This window comes from Acipenser ruthenus, chromosome 10, assembly GCF_902713425.1.
Source record: "Acipenser ruthenus chromosome 10, fAciRut3.2 maternal haplotype, whole genome shotgun sequence".
NCBI classification, from domain to species: Eukaryota; Metazoa; Chordata; class Actinopteri; order Acipenseriformes; family Acipenseridae; genus Acipenser; species Acipenser ruthenus.
Window position 1 is genome coordinate 14,761,407 of NC_081198.1, and position 19,230 is coordinate 14,780,636.

The window sequence follows — 19,230 nt, forward strand, 5'->3', positions numbered from 1 at the left end:
ATAGGAGTCTTATTACAGCAGTGTGGAGTAGTGGTTAGGGCTCTGGACTCTTGACCAGAGGGTTGTGGGTTCAATCCCCAGTGGGGGACACTGCTGTTGTACCCTTGAGCAAGGTACTTTACCTAGATTACTCCAGTAAAAACCCAACTGTATAAATGGGTAATTGTATGTGAAATAATGTATAATGTGATATCTTGTAACAATTGTAAGTCGCCCTGGATAAGGGCGTCTGCTAAGAAATAAATAATAATAATAATTTCCATCTCTGTAGCGGCTAGTCTGAAAACTGTAATCGGGCTGGCAATTTTTTTTATGATTTTCAGCATTTTCTCTTTCAGATCCACATAGCGCCACTATATTACAAGATATTTTTTTTCCTTCTTCAGTTCTCAATAATGCACAAGATATATTTTGGAAAAGCCTGGATGCTGACCCAGCTGAAAGGTAAGGAATTCTAGACTCCAGGTTTTAAAATTACAGTGCCATTGTATGTCAGCTCTGAAAAAGGAGACCAGTGTAACATCAAAATATGCTTCCTTGTGAAAATGTTGCTACCAGGAGCAAATTGTTTGATATCAGCTTAAAAGTTTGTTCATATTTTTGAGATTTTGTGTCGGCAGACACAAAATCTCAAAATCTTTTATGTGATTTGCTGTGCCAGATACCTGGCTGGTCTTGAAATTGGAGAGACAGTACAGTCATATAGAAAATCGATTCACCATCCTCAAAAACAACACAGATCCACCAGTTGCAGAGCACTTTTCACAATCAGGTCAATTTAGAGGATCTAACTGGTAGATCCTTGAAAGGGAATGTTTTTTCAAATCTATCAGGGACAGAAAACCAGGGAACACAACCTAATAAATCAGATTCCATTAACCATGGAATAAATCAAGGGAAGGGCTTTGTTCTATTAACTGTCTGAATAACACAGTAACAAATATATATATATATATATATATATATATATATATATATATATATATACACACATACTCTTGGGACTTTTCCCTAGGAAGTTCCTTAGCACACTTGGTTTTACGCTCCATGGAGGTCAGAAGGTGCTGTGGTAAAATTTAGTTCAGAAACTATTTGTTTGAGATAGTTCGTCATTGTTTACAACTCAGATTGCAGCCCCATTACAGAAGCATTGCATACCTGTGCGATTTACATTTTTGTGGATTTTGTTTTACTCTTGATTTGAAGGCAATTATTTAGATTACCCATTGGAGAATGCATTCTGATCACAAAAGAGATTTTAGTTTGCTGTGTGGTTAAAGGACATTTTTGGTGCCAGTGAGCATTCTCCTGTTACTACTTGCAGCAGTAAGAGGTTATACTCGACTCATTCAAACTTTGTTACAGATTATACTGGTACAATTTACAGATGAAACATTAAGAGAGTTGATATTTGGATTATAAGGTTGCTGCTTATTTAAATAGTTTGTTGTTTAAAAAACATCAGCTGTCTGTATGCAAACTGTAAGCCTACCTGAAGAAACTGAAACATTATAACTTTACAATATAGTGTGTGTATATATATATATATATATATATATATATATATATATATATATATATATATATATAAAGCAAACTACAAGCAATAGTAAATTAAATGTTGCCTAGTTTAGAAATTGATGGAAACTAGGAGATGCTGTTAGTTCGAACTATTCTTTATTAATTGCTGCTAGGGGGGCAAAGAGTAACTCAAACCAAAGCAGTGGCCTCAGTCTATATTTACCCCCCCCTATGGTATGTTAAAAATGGGTACCAAGTTAGACCTAGTTGTCTTGTTTAACTATTATATTGTAATCTGGCTCCTTGTTGATGATATCACACCTTCATAAGGCTGATCCCTTTTTATTTAAACCTGGGGTTTGTCCATGTAAAATGTTTTGGTCAGGTTTCTCATAGTAAGCCTATTTGTCAATTTTTGAAAACCAGACCCCTAATTAAGGGAACATGTTGCTGTCCAGGTGTCACTCCACCTGATAAACCTCATGTGTATTGAGAACCACATTCAAACGATGGCTGATCAACCTCTGCTTTGTAAGGGATAACAGCTGGAGACATTCTAGAAGAGCTGGACAGATAGATCCTTGTTATTGTCTTGGCTGATTTACAAGAGGCATCCTACCTTTAACAGCTATTCCCAGTTGATACAAGGTACATATCATCTCAAGTTATCTTGCAGATAAGTAGCTAAACACTAGGATAACCTTGAAGGTTCTTGAGTCAGGGAATCAAACCCCCTCCGAGCTGTAACCCATCATCAGTTTAAAAAAGGACATAGCAACAATAGCTTCAAGCTTTGCTCCTTGCAGCACACATACTGTTTTTATAGCTTTCCAGATGCATGCACAGTAGAGTAAAAAAAAGACCTAAACAGCGGCAAAGACAGCTCTGGAGCAGGCCACTTTTGTGACGGCTGGACCTTGGCCGGCTGCATTAGCACTACAAAAAGCCATCCTAAGAACTAAGCTGCCTCAAAGTCAGCTTAAAAGTGGGTAGTGTAAAAGGGTATTCTTGTATGGAAAGCTTGTGACTCTAACTTGTGAACACCTGGTTGGGTTGATTTGAAAATGGTGGGGAAAGGAAACCTGCACAAAAATAACAATTGCAGACTGTTAGAACAAACCTTCTACTGTATTAAAACAGTAAACTACCATTACATAACTTATCTTTATTCTTTATTTGAACTAAATCCATTTAGAGGCCAAGGCCTGCTGTTAAGGGGCAACTACATTAAAGACCCTTGTTGGTTTGTTTTGAGCTTTGATTCCTATACTTACATCATTGGGTGATGTGGACTTTACCACCTAGTTTTAAAGTGTAAAATATCCCCATTGGATAGAAATCTTGCAGAGGTATGAATGGCGTTAGTTACAGCAGGTCACATAGGCAATGAAAAAGTAAAACGTGGCAAATATGGGGAAAAATAGAGGATAGGAAAGAACTGATGGGTTGGTGATTCCTTAAATGGGAGTATTTTCTGGTATAATGCTTATTTAGTTAATTATGAATATATTCTGTTATAAGTTGTGCTATTAACTGTTGCTCCGCTGTGTTTCTTTCATGCAGCATTATACTAACATTAAGTAAACAAATTCAGTGTTTTAAAGAATGAATCATAGGGCCTGTTCACATAGCTCTTATTTTTTCAGTGCGTCTGTAAACATTTTCCAAAGTTACTGTATTGAAACAAAGTAAAACTCTCAACCATTTTTTAGCCATAGACAGTGAACATTTTTTGAATGCCAAGCCTGATTTAAAACTTAAATAAAGTTGAATAAAAAGGCTGCATCATATCATCCTCCAAGGCTCCTCTTATCTAAGACTTTTACTTTTACAGTATAGGGTGTCATTTACATTCTTCTGAGATAAAACAGCAATAGTTGACCTTGAAGGCAGTCTTGTAAGGGTGGGGGTGAGCTGTAGTTTGGTGGCAATGATAAATTGCTGGCCTTCACTTTTTAAATGTACTGCCTGTTTCATTCCTTGGCTCCAGCTGGAGTAGGATTCTTGCTATATGGCTGGAATGTGTTGTAGTACCAGTGAGCAACTTGCAGCATTCTTTTGGAACAGAGCAAGCTGTAGTGTGTGTGTGTGTGTGTGTGTGTGTGTGTTTGTGTGTGTGTGTGTGTGTGTGTGTCTGTTGAATAGTGTGTGGAGGAGGCAGGCATGCTGCAGTGGCTCACCAGCTGCTGTGAGACAGGCAGTGCTTTCTACACTCTGATTGGTGATGAGTTTGTCTGAAGGTGTGTCTTCTGCTTAACTAGGTCCTGCTCCACTGCTGCTGCAGTTCTTTCAAGACTCCCTCTATCAGTCAGGGCTGGAAATAAGGGCACAAGACCAGATGTTTTAAACTGGAGGAATTACCTGGTGTACTACTATAAAACCTTTTTGTGGGCTTGGCATACTGGAGGAAAGAAGAGGCAAAACTTAATAGGACGCCAGTAAGTTTGCATGCTTTATCGTTTGTATCAGTGTTAGTGTTTAACTCTTTCGGAGCGGAGTATGCAGAAAGATAACCCTAAGATAACTCATCCAATAGTGTCAGTCAGTGTCTTCATACCAGGTTAGTGTTAGATTCTGTTTAATTTTGTAAGTTAATTAAACACATTTAAATGCTTGAACATGTTTAGAATGCTGGTAACCACTCAGTTAACACACACACACCCAACTTATATTGCTTATACTGTCTTAATAATGTTAGGCTATATGTGGACTTATTAAAATTGTGATTTGATAGTGGTCCGAAAAAGCAGAACTTTTTGGATGGACTGGACCTTAGAATGTGGTTTAGTAAAATGATACTGCACACTGTAAATACATAATATAATTACATATATTTTAAAGAGTTTATTTTATACTGGGCACAGACACAGTACTGCCAAGTGCTAGTTTACTGCAAGGCACTACTATATATTTCAATACTGATAGAGAACTCCATAGAACAAAACACAACTAGGGGGAGTAGGCAGCAGAATCTAACAACTCACTTTCTAACAGTTACATTAAAAACAACATTGCTTGTCAACCATTGATTTAGACCAATGATTACATGCATGATTTTCAAGATGCTAATTAAAAGCACTGAAATGTAGATACAGAGGAGATAAGCTAGTCAAAAGGGCTTCTTTGTAGTGCTACCTATCCTGCAATTGTATGGCTTCTGCTAATGGTTGTATAGAATCTTAAAACCCCATGTGTAAATATGAACTCTAATTATGACATCAGAGAATAGCGTATCCTTCCCCTTCACAATGTTATAGAGGGGTGCTCACCTTATATTGCATTATACACTATATGAATACTGAAACTGATTTATTTTACAGCTTTAATGATACAACTGCTTCTATGCTATTACTTCCCTTTTGTGATTTATTTATCATACCAGACATTATTATAAGATCAGTCTTATTTTACTCAATCATGTCTGTTCAATAGCAAGAGATTCAATTTCATTATTATTATTAATTGCATTACAGTGCCCCCTTGTTTCACTAACCCATATTTCACCAATTTGTTGAATTAATTGTTCGGCTGCATTAACAGCACACATACTTCTGATGTACTGTGGAAGGTCCCTTTATTAATTTACTGTCCTTATTAAAGTATGAGTAAGTCAAACAGTGAATAAGGAGGGAGCATTGTTTTATTATAATAATACTTCATAATTACAACATGCTGGATGATCCATAGAAGAACAGCTGTTTAGACCTGACAGTTAATAGGATAATAGATGGGTTGGAGTCCATAATTACAGAATGATAAAAGGCGTGGGGTTTCAGAGAAGCACAAGCGAAGGTCCCATTGAGGTTTACAGTCATCTCAAACCCAATACCTTTTTTTATTAGTCTACTAAAAATGAACGGCATAAGCCCTCTGTTATTATCTCTGTAATAAATGCTGCTTTTAAAAGATGGAAAAGAGAAATGGTTATTCTACCATGTTCAAAACCCTGACAGGTAAGATGAAGTAGCAAGTGCTCCCACGCCATTACCACCCTGATACACACACATACGTTCTTTGCTGGAGTGAGTGATTCTCATTTCACAACAAAACTGAAAAAAACCCAGTTTAAATCAACACTGCACTGAAAAAGGCACTGATTTGAGTAAAAATGATAAATATTACACTGCCTCTCTCTTGCTCAACTACTTTTCATAAAGACATAGAAAATCTAATTTGCTTTTATCCGTTGAAGTTTAAATGATGCTCTGCCACCCCTTCATTTGTATTGAAATGGACACGTAGCAGGCCTACTGCGCACCTTATCGTGTAGCACAAAGTGGAAAACGGATTTGAAAATGTAAAAGATACTGTAGTCTTATATATTATATTACAGTGGGTTAGATACTCAAAGATATTTACTCCAAATAGTCAGCCTTATAAAAGTTTACACCCAATAAAGATTCTAAACCAGAAATCAGACATTTAGTTTAATAGCTTGTGAGTTGTCTAAAGTGGTTTATTATTCATTTCAGATATGTAAATGAGGCTTTTTCCTTTCAGACAAAAATATGAACTAATGATGAGTGAAGTAAGTAAATAGCTTTGAGAATCAGAATCAGTGCCACTGTGTCAAGAGGTCTTTTTCATTTCTGATTTTACACATTTACAGATACATCAAGTTTGATACAGAAGCCTTTTAAAAATAGTGCCATGCCTAGGAAGAGAACAAAGGGAGCATGAGGGTCTGTCTTGTGGTGTAACTTCCACGGTATTCTGTGGGATTTGTTTTTGAAGAACATTATAATCATTTTGTATGGCAAGAGATAGGTGCTCTAACCGCAATGACCCTGAGCCACTAGGATATACACTATTATTGCTGTTAGAATCATAAACAACCTGTACATCTGTACACCACAGTATAACTGCAGAACTGTCCTCTCTGCTACTCTTAGAATCACTTGCCATGCCCTGAAACAAGGTACCTAATCTATTATTATTATCCAGGGCGACTTACAATTGTTACAAGATATCACATTATTTTTACATACAATTACCCATTTATACAGTTGGGTTTTTACGGGAGCAATCTAGGTAAAGTACCTTGCTCAAGGGTACAGCAGCAGTGTCCTCCACCTGGGATTGAACAAACGACCCTCCGGTCAAGAGTCCAGAGTCCTAACCACTACTCCACCCTGCTGCCCAAGCTAGCCAAATTGGCAACAGTTGTTTAATACTGTTGGCTCTCTCAAGTTCAGTCTCAATATTTCGCTTAGGTTTCTGTGAAGTACATTTATGTTGATGCACATTTATGCCCTTTTGACAACAGCTCATCTAATGAAAACTTGTTTGTGATGTCATATCATGGATACTGTCTCCATGTATAGTTCTAACAAGCAATGATATCACTCTGACATGGTACTATTTTACTGACTACCAGAGCTACTGAAGGCTATGCCACTTTTTCAGTTTTGATAATGCTTTGAGTATAGTTCATTGTGACCTACTTTCATTGACACCTGCCATTTAAATACTTGGAAGGGGTTATGTTTGTCATTTCCTGGTCTGATTCTTGCTTTTTTATTAAGAAAATTTAAGGTATCCACAATGACCTAAGAATGTGGGAATTCAAAACATGACTGTCCTCAAAATATGATAAACACAAAGCCTGGTCATGCCAACCTTGGGTTGCTATGGCTGTGGTACAAAGAGGTTTCTCACTATCTTCAAATATGCCAACTATCATGACCCAGCCTGTCTCTGCAGCTTCCTGGCTATCTCTCCCTCTCTGTGCCATGGAAATGAATACTGTATCAGTAAAGTTTTGTATTTCAAGGGCATGCTTACAAAGATAACCTTGTAGAGCGGAAATGCTATATATAACCTACCAAATAAGACAGAGCAAATCTAATATAACCTAATTCTTACCACCTAAATGCTAGTTTTAAAATTAGATTTTTCACCCAGATTTCTCTGAAAAATGAGTACCTTCAGTTATGTTTTTGTAGCTATTCTAAATCAGCAATATATTTAGGTCCTTTTTTCTAAAAAATAAAAGTACATGTTTTAATTTTTATTAGTGTATTGTGGGAGTATAATGGTCCCTAGATGCTCACCCAATAAAGGCGCCACCGCCCTGGAACGCAGGGTGCGTCATACAATCAGGAGCTAGCTGGTTCAAATCCTGGTTGTGCTGAGTTGTCGGTCTTGGCTGGGGGTCCCAGGGACTGCAACGTCAGCCTTTGTGTTACCATGGGGGGCTTCAGAGAGCACTGCTAGTCAGGAGCCCCAACAAGTCCAGATGAAAAAGTAAGTTGGTAACATTCTTTTATTTAGGTTTCGCCAGTGAAAAAAGGTCATTGACTTGACAGCGGAAACTGGTTTGCATCAGTGAGGTGACATTTTTAATTGGGAATATTAAAAAGAAAACCAGGGCTAATTTGATAAACTGATTTTTAAACAATGGGAATACAATTCAAATGGGATGCTGTTATTACCTGTTTAAAAAAAAAAAAAAAAAAACTACTTATTTAGAAGCCCTGTTCAGAAACAAGTGTAAAAGCAAAGGTAAATATTCTAAAATATTATCATCATTTTAATGTCAAGAAAACACTACAGTACACAACTTTAAATTAACTGAGTCAACTAATATTGTTTTTTGCTAGTATTCTACCATCTTTGTCCTTTGCACAATTTGCTTGTGCATTTTTCTTTACATTTGCATGCTTTTAAAAATAGGACCCATATAGTCTTACATGAAATACATATATTTCCATAAAGGTATATTTCACTTTTTGAATCACACTGGAGTATGTGGCAACCTCCCTGTGAAGTGGGAGTATTTTGATATGCCATCCTGTATGACTCAATCCAGGAGAAACATCCCCATAAGTTCTGTGGGAGACTGCTTGAGATGGACAGTTTCCTTTGTACAGAGAACAAAATTCCAGAAATGTTGTGAATCTGTTAAAAGCTTGAGTTAAATACCAGCAGGAATTTGTGAATGCATCGGAGCCGATTACAGTTTAACAAGCAGGTAAGCGTGGATGATTCAGAATGGCATTACAAAGTACACACACCACTACCCTGGACAAACCCCCACTGCTGGACTAGCCCCTGTTTGTTGGCATTTTTGGCACAATCCTGTCAGGTAGGAATAACCAAAATGGTAAACTAAATTACTAGATCAATACTATGGATTTTGGGCAGTTGTCGTTTATGCATTTGGTTGCTGTAGTTTTTCATAACTTATAAAACACTTATAAAACAAGTGAAGTCAAGCAGACACTGCTATAGGTTGATACACAGCCTATGTGACTTTGTTTCTTATAAGTTTTAGCTTGCAGTAGTTTAGCAAGTTTATCAGGTTGACCACTGTGTTGACACTAGTTTGGCTATGGCTGCCATTTTGGATTCCTAGGGTCAGGATATGGCATCACTGCACTAACAATCCTCAAAACCCTGGCTTTCAGATTTCCAATACTTCAGAATTACAGAAGCGAAGTAAGAACTGTTAAAACTGGTATCTGAGGCTTGGCAAGGAGTTGATAAGGAATGAGGAGATTCCAGAACAATGAGTTTCTCTCATTTTGCTTGAGAGTGAATTTGGCACACAATGCAGGGCAGTCCGAAAATACAATTTGTTTAACAAATAAAGCCGGACCATTCACTGTGATTGATTCCACTGTGACTCAGGGCTCTTTTTTATTTTTTAAATAACTGGCATCGGAAGATGTCTCGACTGGCAGACAGCACGGTGACATCATTGCGGGCTATGTGAATTTCAATAAGAATAGAGGAGCCCTTTGCTGTAGTGCTACGGGTCACTGGTGCAGAAATATATTTGCCTTCTATTTGATTGTTAATTTAAGTAAATCCCTGGCTTTTTAGGTTTTCATGTGAAGCTTGGTGCTTGTTTTTTGTACAGATGGTGATGTTTCTTAAACTTTTTGTTAAGGATTTGTTAGTTTCATTCTGGAGAGTATTCAATCTTTTGAGTTTAGGATAAGTCACGACTGTAACCCATCCCTTTGATGTCACAGTTGTGTTCTCAGCCTACTACCATGATCATATTTCATTTTTGAGAAAGAATTTTAGAAGACCAATTTGTATTAAAAACAGACATTGAGGAAAACTTTTTTTATGATGTTCCTTTTCGTTTTGCCACTTACACTTATTTATACACTTATACTTAGTTTTATACTTATGGAAGACAAAAGTAGGTCAAATGTGTGTGTTCTCCCCTTTGTATTATTAGGATCTCCATTAACGTGTGTGTATACAGTATATAACCATTCAGTCAGAAACAACAAATAAATGGTTTATCGCATGAGGCACCATAGCCCCCTGCCTTACAGCCAACCTGTTGCACAATTAACAAGTTTCAATGGTGTTTCAGTGAAGGACTCGAGCTGGATCAAAATAAACATGTTGCTCTAAAAGGTGAATGCTGTACTATGGTATTTTAGGCACTCCTAAAAAATAAAGACATTTAGCAAGAGCTGAGGGAACTGCATTCAACTTCCTTATATAAACCGATATCGGTTCTGCAACATGGAGTTCATTGATACACCAAAAGGTTATATCTGCTTCAGAAATTCAAAAGTAATTACACGTTGTTTAAATATGATTCCGTAAAGCAGGTGCATGCATTCATACAAACAGACTCAATCCATTCGTATAAGCTGCCACTGTTTGTAAAATGTTACCGGTGTAGTGTTATTTTGAGGTATGCGTTAAAACGTGGTATGCCGTGTACTGCGCTTGCCTGGGCATACACAAATGATTTTAGGTCAAAAAACAAGGAAACGCCCATCTGCACAGGGTACGATGTACTGAGTTTTTTTCACAATTCAACAAATCTTATGTGACTTTAACTGATGAGAATACATTGGGTTATTTTAAATTGGCACAATTCACTAAACTTTTTAAAAGGGTTTTTAGCAAACGTGAACAGCAAAACTCTGATAATAAACCGCAGTGAACAGTTTAATGAATGGCAGCCATTGCAATAACTAAAACAGTGTTTAAAGCAAAATAAAGTAAACCTATAATCTGTTGGTGTTTCTGGTTTAGAATTCTGTTTCTGAATGTCAATGTGGTTACTTTCAACAAGATTACGTTATTGAGGAAACTCGTTGGCTCTACTAATATAAATCAATATATACATTACCTGGCTCTATTATTGTGACCCGTCTACCCGATTTAGATTTAGAGATGCAAATTCCATTGGTCATGTCATGTGACATGTTGGAATGAATTGGCAGCCCATTCAATAGAAATGCAAGGGCTGGACATGAACCGCAAACCATACACATCAAAGACGAATGTCTTACCACTCAACTAAAGAGCAAGCTTTGTAGTCGAGAGGCAAGTACGAGTCTTATGCTGATGTCAGTATTATTAACTGCCGTTGGGAGGAGATCCATTACAATGTGATTCATACAGCACCCCTCAAATAGTGGGAGCAGCACAATTGAAAACTATCAAAAATGGGGAAAGATGCAATAGCAATCATGGGGGCAGTGCCACAGTGGCAAAGACAGTCAAGGTGCTGTAGGCTGCTCCAAGACATCAGTCATCAGTGTATCAGCAAAGGCAAAACGACAGGAAAGAGATCACCAACAGAGAGCTGTGGCTGTAAACAGATATACATCATCACTATCCTCTGTCTAATTCCACCAATTGTGTGAAATATTAATGACGTAATAGATTAACATCCCTTGAGACACCTTCCAGCAAACCTTGCCCCAAACTAATATTAGGTACAGCTGCAGTGGCCAGGGTGTGTAAATATGACAGCATTCCCCTTGCTGCTTTACCACCAAAGCACTGAAACCTTACACCACACTCTTTCTAAGAACTGGGGCATATTTTTGCTCTCAGATGTCATTTTTGTGTAGCTAGGGGCCTATGAGGTAAAGCAGTGCTGCAGGTATCTGATCACAGGATGAAGGCGGACTGTATCCACTCAGATAATACCCCAGCACCACCTGTAAGAAAATGAAAGCTGCACCTGCCAGCCCTGGTCTGCGCTATCAAAACTATCTCTCCATGTCTTTTGTAGGTACTTTGATGTTGAGTGGAGTGATGTTTGTTGTGACCTGAAATGAGTGCCTCAAGGTATAAGAATATTCTGTGTGTGTGATGAGGGGCGGATGTGAGGGTTGCTTGAGTGAATTAATAATCACTTATTTTGTTTATTATGATTTTAATTTAATTTCAGTTGTCCTTCACACTGTGTGGTATCTTAAATTTAATTTCGAAATATTTAATTGTAAAAAGGGAAAAGGTTCTGTTTTCAGGTATCTTGAATATATGACTGACAGAAGTTATTTACTGGCTATTAGTTGGCCACTGATAGACTTGCAAGTCATTAATTCTCAGATTGACCTGATTTTATAAATCATATCTTTTTGGTATTTTTTCGAAAGAAATAGATTTTCTTATTTTAAAAGTCTTCAAAGAGAATCAACACTGTAATCTTCTACACTCGTATGACTTCAAAATATTACCCTGTATTTTATAGTTGGCTTTATAAAAACAATAACACCATTAACTGGAAACTAAGGTGTGCATTGTACTGTGATGTGGATATTCTCACAACTAACATTTTATTAGTTTTATGAAGTTTGCCATCATTCTGATGATGTAAATTTAAACACACAGTAGAGAATAGGAATAGGCAAGTTCATGACTTCTCTCTGTCCCTTACACGTGTTTTATGCATCTGGGTACACACCTCTGCATACCCTGGTACTGTCTCTTTTGCATGGTTAGCTTTGCTAGTGTCTCTATCAGTACTGCACATAAGAACAGGAAGACTACCCTCTCACAAATACCACCTCAATGGAATAACACAAAATTTAAAATAAAGTTGAACATAAAAGGAATGTACTCGAGCCCTAACATGTTCCAACCTCCCCTCCCCCCCACACACCCTAATGTGAGACAGTGATGCAGTTAAAGGTTGATTAACATATCATTCTCTTGTACTTTGACTTGTTTACCCAGCTTTGACCACCAAACCAATGATGTGCATTTACTGCTTCAAGAGGATAGTGTTTTTTTATTTTAAATCCACCTTATCTGTATCAAGTAAAATAAAATGCAGGTAAATGCAGCCAGATACATTAAGTGTTTTTTGTTATTTAACATGGATAAGCTTTAAAAGTATGACCATATAATGGTAATCTTGATGTATAAGCTGAACAAATAACTATGGATAGCTAGGGCAGCTTGAATTGATCCATATAGGCCCATCCGTGAATTAATTATTATTATAATCAGGACACTGATTGGACCTGATGTGTATTTTTGGCATTGTATCTTTTTTGTGTTGCCTGAAAAAACGGACACAGGTTGGAACGGGCCAAAATGAAATAATCACACTCGTTTAACCATCACTGAAATGTGATGCTGTACCACAGCTCTACCTACTAACTGGAATTCACTGTGCTGCTGTATCTGTAATATTGAAGACCTTTCACCTGTCACCCCCAAAATAGATGTTCCCACAAATTACAGCACTTCATAAAATGGAAGACTGCTAAATAAAAAACAGCTGTACAAAAATTGCTCTGCAATTGGTTTTACACATGTTTGCATGATGTGGCTTCCAAACTTCATATAGAAATATCAGAAGTGAAGCTGCTAGCTCAACCCATGCAACACTGTATACTGTTCGGAATGGAATAGCCATTCCCTTGGAAAGTCATGCTTTGTAACTAAAAATAGGAGCTGGAGTTATAAAATGGATTTCTATAGCTCCTTTGTAGCTGCCTCAAAGGTTATTGAGACTACTTCCGATTAACGGGAAGTATTAAATGGACCAAAAGACTGGATACTAGATAGAATATGATTGTGTAGTTGGGGGTATGTGTGTACTAGATCTGTGCTAATTACAGGGACCCTTATCCTGGAGAGCTAAGAAGTACTAGTTTTCAATTGGAGACTCATTTTTGGAAATACAGTAGTGGGGTAAAGTTCTGATGAATTTAAGGGTCTATTTGATCAACCTGCGCCCTGCCAGGATAGACCACAGCTGGATTATATTGGAATGGTTTACAGCACCAGGGAATCCCTCTGGAATTCATCAACACCTGTCTTTAGGGTCAATCCCAGGATAACCCTGGATGGGCAGTTGATATAATCCAGGGTGATTCCCAATTGTTGTAAAATCCAGCTGGGGTTTATCCCAATGGATACAACAGACACAATGTTTTTCAGTGTCTGTTCTCAATTTGTCTGAATTGATTTATGAGTTAATTTGATAATCCTCTATCAATAAGGCACCTCGATTTTATTAGAGCATTTTGCAGCACAGCTAAACCACTTATTTTAAGGGTACTATCAGGACAATGATGAACAGGTGGTTGATGCAATTCAGCGTGATTCTCTAGTGCTGTAAAATGCTCTATTACAATCCACATGTTCTTATACCAGCGGGGTATACAGCAGCCTGATCAAATCGAACCCCTTACTTTTCTATAGTTTTAGTAGAGAATTTATAAAGAAGTTTGCTTTTAGAAATAGTCCACACTTTTTCATATAAGGTATTAGGTAACACAAGCTATAGTGTGCCATATATTCACAAAGAATAAAGTCACAAGTTAATAGAAACGGATTGGCCAGATTGATTTACAGAGTATGAACATGCGCTCACTCGCTTGTGTGTTGTCTTCCCACAGTACTTTGAAGGTATGTTATTGCTGGCCTTGGACTGAAGTGTCTTGTGTTTCCAGAACTATGATTAATTGGCGTTTTCTCACCATTTCACACCATTATCATATAAAATATTTGTACATTTTACATTTAATCACTGAACTTCAAAACAATAGCCACAAATTCATATGTACTGTACTGTAAGTACATATGAATTTATGTCCATTTAAAAAGAAATACCCTTCAGTAAGATATTAACACGTTCCCATGTCCAGAAACCAAACTTTCTGTGAAACCCTCCCATTTTGTAATATGAGAAAACTTATGCAATGCCCTTGTTTCACAACGATCCAAGGAGAAATCCATTGCACACGCAGAATGGAGATGTATGATGTGTATTTCTATAGTCTTCCCACACTCTCGTGTTCAGAGCGATCACAGCAGACTGCCTAACCTGTATGTGCTCTTAAAAACATTGATCTACCCAAAGAGACTGCTTAATGTATCGGCTCTTAATAAAATTGCCCCTGCAGAGGTGAGTCAGCCACAGTATGACTATTGAGCTGAGACTTAATGAATTCAGTTCATCTTGTTAGTTAGCAAGGGAAGTGCCAAGAGGCTGGAGGTGTTTTTATACCGTAAGAGATGTCCTTCAGGATGCTGAGTTACAGGAATATGGCATAAATAGGAGTATTTATTTTTCTGTACAATAGCTAGAAGGATTTTTTTTTATTAATGAATGTCCAAATTATAAAGACCATACTAATTTGGATGTCGTCCGAGCTCAGGAGATAAGCAGAGTTGGGACTAGTCAGTGCATAAAAGTTTGCAAAAGCTCAACTAATGACTGAAATGTAATGTGCTATACCATTGTAAAAGATATAGCAAACTATACCCGAGTCACATTATGTGAATGATGCATGATTATCAGCTGTTGAAAAAGTGATAGTGAATGAATGGTAATCACACGTTGATGGCACATTAATTTGGTATTGTGCATAGGGAAATAGTAAAGAGTGGTATTTGTATAATGTTAACCTGGGAAACTGCACAATTGCTGAACATTTACCTTGATGTTATCCCTGGTGTTCTGGCTAAAATATCTAAATAAACATGATCACTTTCCATTACTTTTATGTGGAGATAGGACATCCCTACATAAATGGTTCTAGTCCTGCCCCCTCCCAACTACAGTACTTGTTTAAAGGGTTTGTTTGGTGTTGGTTTTATAGGGTCCAAAGACCCACCACAGTAAAATATTGACCCCCCCTCCCCTCGCAAAAAAGATTAAACATTTTGTAAATTGTTTATCCAGTATATAACTTGTATAAATTTCCTTATTAACACAATTAACATATTTATTTAGACTTCTATAGAGTGTTAATTAAGCATTTACAAAGTACTTATCCATAACTTCAAAACACTCAAGCAAAGGCAAAACCTATAAGAAAATCAGTTAAGCAGACAAACATTTATTTAAATTATAACCTGTGGGGTAGTGGCGCCAACACAATCCTAGCAACGCCATTGCTTCAGTCTAAAACATTATCAATAAGTGCTGCTGCAGTTGAGCAACTTAAAGTTGTAATGGTCCAGGGGCAGCATTAAAATGGCCAATATAACTATAACTATCGGGTCAAAATACTGCCTGCCTGCATAGACTTAGAATAGATGATAGTATCTAATATCGATAATCACTGCAGGCCAAACGACTGTCAAATGTATTATTTTCTCCAGTCAGCCCCTGCTTTGCGTGATATAACTTATGCTTAAAATGCTGTGAAAGCAGATTGCTTGCGTATGCTTCATCACCTACTGGAATTTGATGCACAGAATTTGCTGCTCCTCTGAATGGCTAGAATTCCAGCAATACAGCTGAAGGTGTTGGTTATCAGAGACAGCACGCTAGCCATCACGGCTAAATCAGCATGCTCTTAGTGTATAATTAGAGAAGATTTGAAGGTAGTCTGCTTCAACGCTGAATCGTTTCAGAGTGCTTTGATTGTTAGTGTGCATTCTTTCTGCATTGTTTCCTAGGAACTTACACGGTGGAGGAAAAAAACATTTTTATGATTACTGTAATTTAACTTTTTTTGCCAAAACAGATTCTGTTCAAATCTTTAAGAACATTTTGGTTACAAACAATTGTATGACACATAGTGTAACATGAGCCTTGCGGCTCGGGTTCGTTGGCCCTTTAAAAACTTGACCCAGCACAGCAGACTTCGATTTTTCAGCGCTTATGCGCAATTCTTTTTAATTAAACACAAAATAAACAAACCAAAATAAACAATAAACACCAAACAAAATAAACACCTGGCTCTTTTTGAGCATTAACTACACATACAATGACCCTCACTAAATACCGGACGGCTACCCCGTTTACAGGTAACACAAATACCAACACTTGTACCAACATTTTGTGACTGCTGGGACACAGCGCACACCTTCCTGTGTCTGTCCTTCAGCAGCCTTGAGCAGATTAACTGCCCTCTTTAAATACCCTGCACCTGGTCCTAATTTACAATTGTTTCCAGGTGCAGGGAATAACTAACAATTAAACAATAATCAAATTAAAACAATAAATCAATTAACAAAACCCTTCCCCAATTAACAAAACTAATCAAACAATTACATTTCCACACAAAACCACACATTTTACTGCGGGGAGGATTTCAACCCCCTCCCGGCTGTGCCACACATTAGTTGTTTTGTTCAGCGTTTAATTTAATATATTTTCTTATACATTTCCAGCACTACAAAGTCTCTGTGTTGGTGATTCGCACTTACAGTTCACTGCAGTGTGCTTTTCTGATGAAATGCAGTATTTAACCCTCCAGCATTCCTCTGCCCCGCAGTTTCAGTGAAGCAGGATGGCGCAGAATTGGGTTCTAACTAGAGAGGAGAGTAAATAATACAGAAGAGAGGCCTTGTAACTTCAGAGCCCTTCAGTGTAGAACAAGCAAGATGGGCTGAATGGCCTCCTCTCGTTTGTAAACTTTCTTATGTTCTTATGTTCTTATGGTTCAGAGAATAAAAGTTCAGCTTCACAATACAGTGGTACACTGTGCAAGTGTTTTAACCAGTGGTATCACCTGTGACTCTCCTATCCAGGGGTATGTCACGTTGGATCCCGGAGTGACCATCCTTATGCTGGTTTAACAGGTAGTTTAAATGATTTCGTGCTTTGGGCCTGTTCAGTGGTTATTTGGTTTCATTTCATTAGGGACCTGAAACTGTTTTACATAATAGCACAACCTAAATAATGCGCAATCAATGACAGCGTCCATGGCAATCACTAGGCTTCACTCGTACTGATCTCTCATTATATAGGTAGGAGGGTTTCAATGTATTTCCTTTCCTGTTGTAACGGAGTGAGAATGTATTTGAAAGTCTGAAAGACTTCCATCTTGTGTGGCACGTAGATTGCAGAAGATCTGCTGACAAGAGCTCACTTGGGAAAACAAAAGGAGGAAAAGCCCTCGTAGAGCCTTGGGGAAGAGGTGTGAACTGCAAAGTCCTACACAATGGGATTTTTATTGCATTGACATGCATGGGTAGGAGGAATGAATTTTACACCATTCCCTCACTCAGGCATTGCGTGATTACAATACCCCAGGAATACTTTTACACACTTTAAATGCAGCTGGTCTGTTCAGATCAGATTGCTCTTGTTTTACAACTGCATTGTTACCACTTTATTTTACTACCAGTAAAGCACGACGTGTATTGCCCAGCATTGGTGTCAGTTTTATGGGGTATTGTTTTATGTCACATTAGGGCTCATGGGGAGGTAGATTGCTAAATGCAGTTTGACAGATATTTGCATTAGCTTCACGAGGGACCAAGGGAAAGCAATGACACCCGCACTCTCTGAGCTTCAGGCTCGCAGCAACATGTGTGTTTGCTGTTATTTTTAATTATGATTGCATAGTTAAAGTTATGAATATACTTTGAAACCGAAACTCTCTGGACAATGTTTTGAAGCAAGTGCAAAAGCAATTCTGTTTTCAGTAATTTAACTTCAACAAGTTTATGTGAGTGATTAAAAACAGCATTGTTCAATGGATGGCTCTTAATTCATACCAGTCTCATTAAGTTCCACTCTTCAGGCTCAAAGGCTGAACAGTCATTCTGGTAGAAGTCTGAATGCAAAAAACAATTGATGCCTTATGTGTATATAAACATATACTGGAGCAGTGTGCAATTTGGTAATACAGCCTTTATCGCTTGTGTGTGTTTTTTTGTTTTTTGTTTTGCTAGGCAGGTTGGATAGCACAGATTTAAATAATTAAAAACACTTTTAAATCACTTTTTAAACTCATTATAATGATAGAGATTTTTCGAGTACAGCACAATAGCAAAACAACTAAACTGCTGCTCTGTGTACTTAATCAAGTCCACTTCTGTAGGTCATTGCAGCTAAGCTAAATCGGGGAGGGGGGGGGGCAACACAGTAATAATCGTGCTAATAAGAGGAAAGACATTTCATTTTAACCCTTGGTTAGCACTCCCTTAAAAGTGCTTCATTGGTATGTGCAAGGGAACTGGATCCGGCATTGTTTGACTTGCTTGGTCTTTAAGCTTTGGAACTGTGTGAATGAATTTGTATAAAAGCCTTGGTTTTGATGAATGGGATTGCCAAATTGGAAAAGGCTCACAACTCATCCAATGTTCTGTTCCCATCTAAACTCTAATTTTAACTCCGACCCATAACACTTTTTGTCTTTGTTCTCCATCCAGCATTGTCAGTAAACTCGCTTTTGGCAACTTAAACTACAGAATAATGAGTGCGAGTTGTTTGTGGTGTGACATTTTGATGATTTGTGTATCCCAGTGGGGGGTTTACAAGACATATCCAAGCTGTAAATTACATGTTAGCATGACTGGAACATGTTTATACATCATACACTGCAATTAGTCTGGCTCGGTACAGGAGCTGACTGCAGCTCAATAAACCTAACCTAATGCTAACCGGGCGTTCTTGCTATCTCTTTGAAGTTTGAAGATGTGAGGTCGCATACACTTTCAAAAATAGTTTTCAAAAGGAGTTGTTCATATGTAAAGTGATCGTAGGCAAACCTGAATAATTCTGTAAATCTGTTGTGC

General features: G+C 37.6%; 1 protein-coding gene across 2 annotated transcripts in view; it reads left to right on the forward strand.

The window, feature by feature from the left end:
- The first annotated feature begins 3,522 nt into the window (after positions 1 to 3,522).
- The window catches only part of LOC117400231 (breast cancer anti-estrogen resistance protein 3 homolog), an 85,944-nt gene continuing 70,236 nt past the window's right edge, over positions 3,523 to 19,230 (forward strand). Inside the window, exon 1 of one of the 2 annotated variants that reach the window (XM_033999860.3) lies at positions 3,523 to 3,959. The gene's annotated coding sequence lies outside the window, so the exon portion shown is untranslated. The remainder of the gene's footprint in view (positions 3,960 to 19,230) is intronic. The other variant, XM_033999851.3, reaches the window with a different exon arrangement.